Source organism: Pristis pectinata, chromosome 10 (genome assembly GCF_009764475.1).
Source record: "Pristis pectinata isolate sPriPec2 chromosome 10, sPriPec2.1.pri, whole genome shotgun sequence".
NCBI classification, from domain to species: Eukaryota; Metazoa; Chordata; class Chondrichthyes; order Rhinopristiformes; family Pristidae; genus Pristis; species Pristis pectinata.
In genome coordinates, this window is record NC_067414.1 from 26,211,603 (window position 1) to 26,220,404 (window position 8,802).

An 8,802-nucleotide genomic window follows, 5' to 3' on the forward strand; every position below is an offset into this window, starting at 1 on the left:
TGTGCCTCGACAAAACTGAAGTCAATTGGCATCAAGTGGAAAACATTCCCAATTTCAGAAAATGCTTAGTGGCTAATTGTAACTGTGGATGAATTCTTCCTCCCTGTTGGAGACTAATATTTTTAGTTGAGATCTTTGCGATCTTCTTAGACTGGACTCCGAAACTAAAACCTTATTTTCTATTATGGTACATAAATATAGTTTATTTGATCAGCTCTAACTTCATTTATGAATTGTGTGGCAAACCATCTCTTGAAACATTGTGTAACATAAACCCCATGATGCTGTTAGTTAAGGGTTACAAGATTTTGATGCAGACACAATGCAGGAATGTTGATATATTTCCAGTTCAGGATAATACATCACTTGGAAAGGAAGATGTGCTGCTAATGTTATTTTTAGGTGATAGAGGATGCTGATTTGGGGGGTATGGACAATATTTTTGTGGATTGCTGCAGTGTATTTTGTTGATGGTGCGTACTGGAGCATCGTGTATTGGTAATGAAGTAAAACTGGCCATTCAACTGGTCTTTAAGCTGGTTCACTCAATTGAAGTGCATATATGCTGAGGTTTGAGAAGGACTTGTCGTTGTACAAGTTTTAATTAAGTTTTTGTTGTAGAAAATATATATATTTTACAATGGTACTAACACTCAAAGCCACACTAAGTGATATTGGCTTAATTTCAGGACAGACAACGGCTCTAAACTGCATCATACAATCTGCCGGAAGAACTCAGCAGATCAAGCAGCATCAGTAGGAGGAAAGAAATTGTTAATGTTTCGAGTCAAAACCCTGCATCAGGCATAGGGGTGGGGGGATTTCATTTCTGTTGATTTAAGGTACCCGAGGAAAGTTGCTTTTCTCGGTTGCATTTGAGGATATTAAGTTGTCACGTGCCAGCCTGGGTAATAGCTTTGATTGACAGCTGTTTGAGGCTATATTGAGCTGACAAGACCAGTCATAGGTAGGTTGCCATTCAGGACACCATTTCATAATTAAGTTCGGAATCGGTTTTGGAGAGGAACCACCAAGGAAAAAATTGGTAATATGAGGGTCAGTGATTCAACTGGGCACCAATACAATTAAGTAGTTTTATGTATCCCCACAAAGTTAATGCATGATAGTATTAAGGCAATAGTTATCAACACTTAAATAGAATTTAGGTTGTGTTTGACAGGAAGTGTGCCCATGAGTAATATTTACCAGCGTGATGTCCTGTGGTGTATCATCTAGCACTCTCCCTTAAGGCCAAAAAATGGGATTAGCAACCCCCCCCCCCCACCCTCAGATTTCTTTCTCATTCTTGGGTACAGAAACACTGTCTGTTAATTTATACTATAATTTCAGATTATAAATCTGATCATTTTGGTTAAAAAAATGTATTCAACTGTATTGAGTTTCTGAAAAATGTCCTTATCTCTTGGTATTGCATATGCCCTAGCATTTTAAAATGTGGTCTGTGTTAGCCTTTCATCCCATTTCTGAGTAGTCATAATTTTGGACACAAGATTTCACTTTGTGTATTACAAACTAGTAAGGGAGATAGTTTGCTGTAAATTCCTCTGCTTAGGGAGTTCACAGGATTAATTTTTTTTGGAGGTTTAGATCCTCTGCAGAAGAGGCATGGGAAATTGAAGAAAACTGCTTGCAAATGCACTCCCTATGTACTTCTACTGTTAAAATGCCCCTGGGTATCATGCAAAGGAGAAATTGATCAAAAAGTGGGAAATTTTAAAATTCTATTTTCAAAAGCATGTTGAAAGAACTTCAGAATAAGTACCAATGCATTTTACTATTGGTATGGTGAAGGAGATTTGGAGAGAAGGCACCAGAGGTTTGATCATGCAGCATCAGAGGTTTTTTGTAATCTAAGACCATTTGGTGCACAGTGAGGCAGGCAGACATTGGAGTTCACACATAGATTTGGGTAATGAGAATTTGTAATGGTTGAAGTAGTTAGCATTCATGTTTGTGAGAGGGACTGCAGAGGGGGTTGTGTCATATGTTCAAAAGAGGAAAATGGAGAAATTGAAGTAATTAGAATGAGGAGATCTGTGGTAAGGTATTAAGTCAGTTGAACAAAGATTGCTCTGTAATTATAACATCAGAGTTTGGTTAAATTCAGCATTATTATTTGTATTGTTTTAGTACATCCATACTAAAAAGACATTTACCTACTAAAAAGCCATTTAAAATCAATTCAAAAGCCATTTTGTGCTTAAGGCTCAGTTATTGGGGAGTAAAAAGTCTTCTTTCAATGAGACCACCAGAGGGAGGTGTTTGCTGTCAATTGAACATTACTGATGACAACTGGTTTTTAAAATGGAACTTGCACCTTTCCACTGCATTATTATTTATATTAGTTGTGCTGATGCCTTCCTTTTTCTCTGCATCTTGCAAGTAAGAGTGCATGCAACCTCATCTTCAAGATCTTGTGCTAAAGCAAGTCACTTGCAGCACCAGGTCAACCAGGCTCTTCTCATGAATATATTGTGTCAATTTTCCTGTGCCTTCAACTAAACAATTCCTGAGACAAAATGATATGGCTCTGATAACTGAATTCTTATAAACTATAATAACTTATAAAAACAGTTTGTAAATGTCAGAGCATTGTGGTAAGGGAGCAATAGGGATTAAGATTTTAATTGTGCTTCCTTTTATCAGAGGAGGTAGATAGGCAATTTGTTCTTCCCATTGTATAAGTGGTTAATCCAAGATCAAGGGCTGAGTAAACACCATTTGACATAAATCCACCCTGTAAATAATCTGATATGCACTGATGCTCTACTGACCCGTAATATTGCACTTCCATCCAGCATGTATCCACACACAATAGATTGTGAGTGTGGATATTTGCATGTGTTCACTTTTGGGTATTCAGGAAGATTCGTGGTGAAGAGTGAGCCCTCCTCCCACCCCACCCAGCTTTGTCTCATGCAACGAAGAAGAAATTACAGATTCAGAAGTAATATGGCTGAAGTTAGATGCCAAAATTTCTAAATATAAGAGCTTAAGAAATAAGAGCAGGATTTGACCAAATGGTCCTTTAGAACTGCCCCCTCGTTTGGTGAGATCAAGGCTGATTTGATCTTGGGCTTAGCTTAACTTTCCTGCCTGTTCTCCTTGATTCCCTTAGCAATCAAAAACCCTCTTGCAATTACCTTCTCAATGCCTTCAAAATACTTGAATATGTTCTGTCAAACCTGGCTGTTTAAAATGCCTCCTTTCAAATTACATCTAAATTTTCTAGCTATCCATCATAATATCATATGTTTGCATTCAACTACTTGAGAATATTACTACATTAGAAGCAGATCATAGGCTCCCTAGGCTCATGGGCTGTTTGTCTTAAGGTCAAGCTAGCTTGTATATTTGCAGTTTAGAAGAGTGAGGAGAACTTGACTGAAATATAAGATCCTAATGGATCTTGACAGTGGCAGTGAAGAGGGTATTTCTTTGTGTGGGAGAATCTAGAAGTAGGTGTCCCTGCTGCAGGCATAGAATTTAAGATGAGTGGTAATTTTTTACTCTCAAGCTTTGAGTTTTTGTAACATTTCCTCAAGGGGTGGCAGAAGTGATGAATATAAATATTTTATAGCTAAGATTAAAGTGCTTGTATATGTAGAGAAAAAGCAGAAGTAGAGAATATGTGTCCTCCATTCAAATGGATTGGCTGATTATCAATACCATATTCCCACTAGCTCCTCATCCCCTCATGCCTTTTATGTATAAAAATATACACATCTCCTTAAATAACTTCAGTAACTTGGCCTCCACAGCCTCTATGTTACAGAATTCTACAAGTTCACCATCTGAGTGAAGTAATGTTCACCTTATTTAAGTCCTAAATACTGGCCCCACATCTTGCGACCAATTCTCGATCTGCCAGCCAGGGCTGACATCCTCCTTACATTCAGGGTATTAGGCACTGTCAGTATTTTGTATGTTTCAATAAGATCTTATCTTATTCTTCTAAATTTCAATGAATACAGGCCTAGTCAATCCAATCTCTCATACAAAAGTCCCGCTGATCTTGGATTCAGCTTGATGAACCTCCATTGCACTTCCTCAGGTGTGATCTCAGGATGTTCTTGTACAAATGTAGCAAGACATCCTTGCTCCTTTAGTCAAAGCCATGCAAGCCAACATGTCTTCTTGTTTGCTGCCTCTGCTTATTTGCTTTGTGGGTGTATCTTAACATTTCCCTATCCAATTTTCCTAGCAAGGTGGATAACTTTACTTTTATCTACATTTACTGCATGTGCCATAGATTTGACCACTGACTTGACTTGTCCATATCAACTTAAAGCCTCTTTTGTATCCTCTGCAGAATTCACAATCCCATGCAGTTTCATGTTGTTAGCAAACTTGGAATATTTAATTTGTTTCCCTCATACAAACCATTGATGTGTATTGTGAATAGCTGGGCCCAAGCACTGGCAACCCACTTGTCATATCCTGCTATTTTGAAAAGATGCATTTATTCCAATTGTTTCCTGCCAACTAGTTCTCAGTCAATGTCAGTATATCACCCCTGGTGCCCCATGCCTCAATTTTTGCATGCTCACCTCTTGCGTCACACTTTATCAAAGACCTTCTGAAAATCCAAATAGATTACATTCACTGGTTCTCCCTTACCTATTTGATCAGCTACATCCTCAAAAAAAATTCCCAATAGATTTTCAAACAGATTTTCCCTTTCCAAAATCCATGGATAAGCGAGGGGGTAGAAGATTATGGCAGGTAGATGAGAATATGGAGTTAAGGTTACAGTCAGATCAGCCATGATGCTATTAAATGCCCGAGGGAAGAGGCCTATTCCTGCTAATGTGTCTGGTTGTATGACTCTTTACGTCCTGCATGGTAGCATTTCCTTTAGTAAAGGACAGTTTCTCACTGAATAGAATTATTTCATTATCCTCTGGAAATTCACCATCCTTTGCTCTCAAGTCCCACCTTTTTAATTATATATTTTTAAAATACCTTGTTTTCTTTTGTTGCTTTTCGATTTTTTTTTCCCCTCAAGTACTTTCTTGACCTTTCATATTGTACCCTTTAACTCTTTATTTCATTCTCCTTTAATTTGTTATTGTTCTCTTATTGATTTTTAGCAAGAGGATTCATAATTTCTTGTGGAAAAACTATCATTCTTTTATTTATACTTTTGACAGCTGTTTCCTTAATTTATGAATTTTGTTTACTGTAACTGGTTGTCCTAAGGCTGATAAGATCTCCAAAAAGCCTGAGCAATGCAGCACTGTTCTGTATCTCTGTGGGTCATTAATTGACATTATATATGGATAAGACAATTTGCACCATCTGGTACATGAAGATTTAGATTGGACTTTACTATCATTCAAGCCCTATAAACATCTGTTGTGTTTTATATGGAGTGCATTATACTGACTTTGGGGAATATGACAATGCGGTGCAGGTTCACAAAATGGGGGACAAGCTGATACGCAGAAGGACCTTAGAACTACAGTTGCAAAATTACTTATTTGACATTATACAATGACAGAACTGAAAACATAAGGAAGGGTGATAGAGTGAGGTGGCGATGAGGGACAAGAAACTAAACATGTCCAAGAGTATTTACTGCCTGGTGCATGCAGGTAACAACAACCTCCTGGCTGATAATCTTGTATGTATTTAGCACAGATGACCAAACATGAATACTGTCCAACAAAAACTTCCCATAACACATTGATTGAAGATTTGCAATGGAAATTCAAGCCATTCATAGGAAAAGCCTTATTCACTGTCAAATATCAACCTTCGTTCTTTAAGGTATAAATTGCATTTGTAAAACAAAATCTGGCTATTCGTCCCAATGGGTGTATGTCAGTGTCTATGATCCACATAAGCCTCTTCCCACCTTTCTTTACCTAAAGCTATCGAAGTACCTTCCTATTCCTTTTCCGCCTTTCATATTTGGTCACCATGCCTGACTGTGCTCTTATGTCATTTGTTCCAATTCCTTGTAGTAGCAAATGCCATTTCTCATCACTCTGTAAATGGGGTTCTCCTGCATATACTATTGGATTTACTATCTCTAATTCATATTTATACACCCATTTCTTGTAATCCTAATATCAGAGTAATGCAAACTTCACTAAGAGCTGCTTTCACAAATTGCATGATGGCACACTGATGATCCTTACATCTGCTACAGGGTTATGTTAGATTCACCCAGTTTTGTTAACATACAACAAGATGTAGATTTCCATCTCTATAACCTTTCAACACACACTCTACATATAGAAGATATTAGTGGGATGGTAATGGAATCAGATTAATAATCCACATAAATCCTGCAAGATGATAAGAGGCATAGATCAAGCAGGCATTCAGAGACTTTTTACCAGGGTGACAATGGCTAACACGAGGGGGCACAATTTTAAGGTGATTAGAGGAAGATATAAGGGGAATGTCAGGGGTAAGTTTTTTACACAGAGAATGGTGGGTGCATGGAACGCACTGCCAGTAGAGGTTGTGGGGGCAGATACATTAGGGGCATTTAAGAGACTCTTAGATAGCTCTCCATTTCTCTATCATTCACGTGGCTATGTGGGAGGGTGGGTTAGATAGATCTTAGAGCAGGATAAAATGTTGGCACATTGTGGGCCAAAGGGCCTGTACTGTGCTGTAATGTTCTATATTCTATAAGATAGTGTAAGAAGTAAATCCAGTCTGGCATTTTAAAATATGAGTAAACTAGTGACCACAAAGCTGTTGGATTATCAAAATATTTCAACCAGTGTATGAATGAATGGATTGCCTGTACCATGTGGGTGGCTCTGAAATTGTGTAGTATTTAATCAGTTCCTCACTAGGGCTCAACCATTGTGATCAGATAGAAAATTGATCAATTCCAAAGCCAGGCTGGGTACAGCTTCCATTCCTTGTAAAAATCTCCTTTTAAAGAGAATCAAGAGCCTTTTCTTGAGTGGACATCTAGGATTCCTTTAAGGACTTACAAACTGTACCTGGAATTCTAACCTGTTTCATTTTCCAGGAGTCTGGACTTGGAGTGAGAGCAAGAAAGTTTAAAAGAGGCAAGTCTCGTTGATTGGCTAATTAGCAAATTAATACCAGCCAATGAGAAGAAGGTGAGGTCAAGCAGAGTGGCCATTGTAAGGGTGAGGAGCTGAGGCTTTGGCTCAAGAGGTTTCGGTGAGGAGCAGGTAAGAACAAGTAAGGTTTTATTTTCCTGTTCATCCTTAATGCTTGATTCAGTGTAGGCAGGATGGCAGTTAGGGGAGTGGAATGCTCCTGCTGCAAGATGTGGGAGACTGGGTCAAGGAAATGGAGCTGGACATACTCAGGATCATCTGGGATGCCGAGAGCATCACAGGTGAGACTTTTACTGAGGTGGTCACACCTAAGGTGCAGGCTTCAGATAGATGGGTTACCACCAGGAAAAGTAAGGGCAGTAGGCAATAAGTACGGGGTTCCCCTGTGGCCATTCCCCTCACTAACAGGTATACTTCTTTGGATACTGTTGGGGGGATGATCTTTCAGGGGCTAGCAGCAGCAGCCAGGTCTCTGGCACTGTGATCGGCTCGGAGGGAAAGGGTGCAGTCAGACAGGATGATAGTGACAGTGACACTTGATAGCGAGGGGGACAGACAGGAGATTCTGTGGCCGCAGAAGAGACACGAGGATGGTGCATTGCCTTCCAAGTGCCAAGGTCAAGGATATCTCTGAGCAGCTGCAGAAAATTCTTGAGGAGGAGGGCGAACAGCCAGAGGTTGTTGTACACTGCATGACATAGGTAGAACAAGGGATGAGGTTCTGCAGAATGAGTATAGGGAGTTAGGTAAGAGGTTAAGAAGCAGGACCTCGAGGGTAGTGATCTCCGGATAACTCCTAGTGCCATATGCTAGTGAGGTCAAAAATAGAAAGGTAGGCCAGATGAATGCGTGGCTGAGGAGCTGGTGCGGGGGTAGGGATTCAGGTTCTTGGACCATTGGGGTCTCTTCTGGGGTAGAGGTGATCTGTACAAGAGGGACGGGTTGTACTTGAACCGGAGACGGACAGATATCCTTGCAGGGAAATTTGCTAATGCTACATGGGAGGGTTTAAACTGGATTGGCAAGGGGATTGGACTGTGAGCAGGAGCAAGTCATGGGATAAAGCAGGAACCAGAGAGAGCAAGTTTAGTAATCAGGATAGCCAGGGACACAGTAAAGGGATAGAAAAGAATACTTAGTTAAACTGCATTTATTTCAATTCCTGAGGCTTAGCAGGTAAGGTGGATGAACTCAGAGGGTGGATTGGCTCCGGAGACCAGGATGTTACAACTATAACAGAAACATGGCTGAGAGAAAGGCAGGACTGGCAGCTTAATATTCCCAGATACAGGTGCTACAGGCGTGACAGCGGTACAGGTAAGCGAGGAGGGGGTGTTGCCTTTTTGATAAGGGAGGGTGTAACAGCAGTGCTTGGAGATGACATTATTGGGGGAATGCCTAGTGAGGCCATATGGGTAGAACTTAGAAACAAGGGGAAGGTCACTCTTGTGGGGCTGTATTATAGACCCCCTAGTAGTCAGCGGGAACTTGAGGAGCAGGTGTGTAGAGAATTTGCTCATAGTTGAAAGAATAATAGGGTTGCATTAGTGGGAGATTTTAACTTCCACGGTATTGACTGGACTACCTAGAGCGTTAAGGGCCTGGATGGGGTGGAATTTGTGAAATGTGTCCAGGAATGTTTCCTAAGTCAATATATAGAGGGACCTACTCAGGAGGGTGCAATGCTGGACCTCTTGGGGAAACAAGGCAGGACAAGTAACTG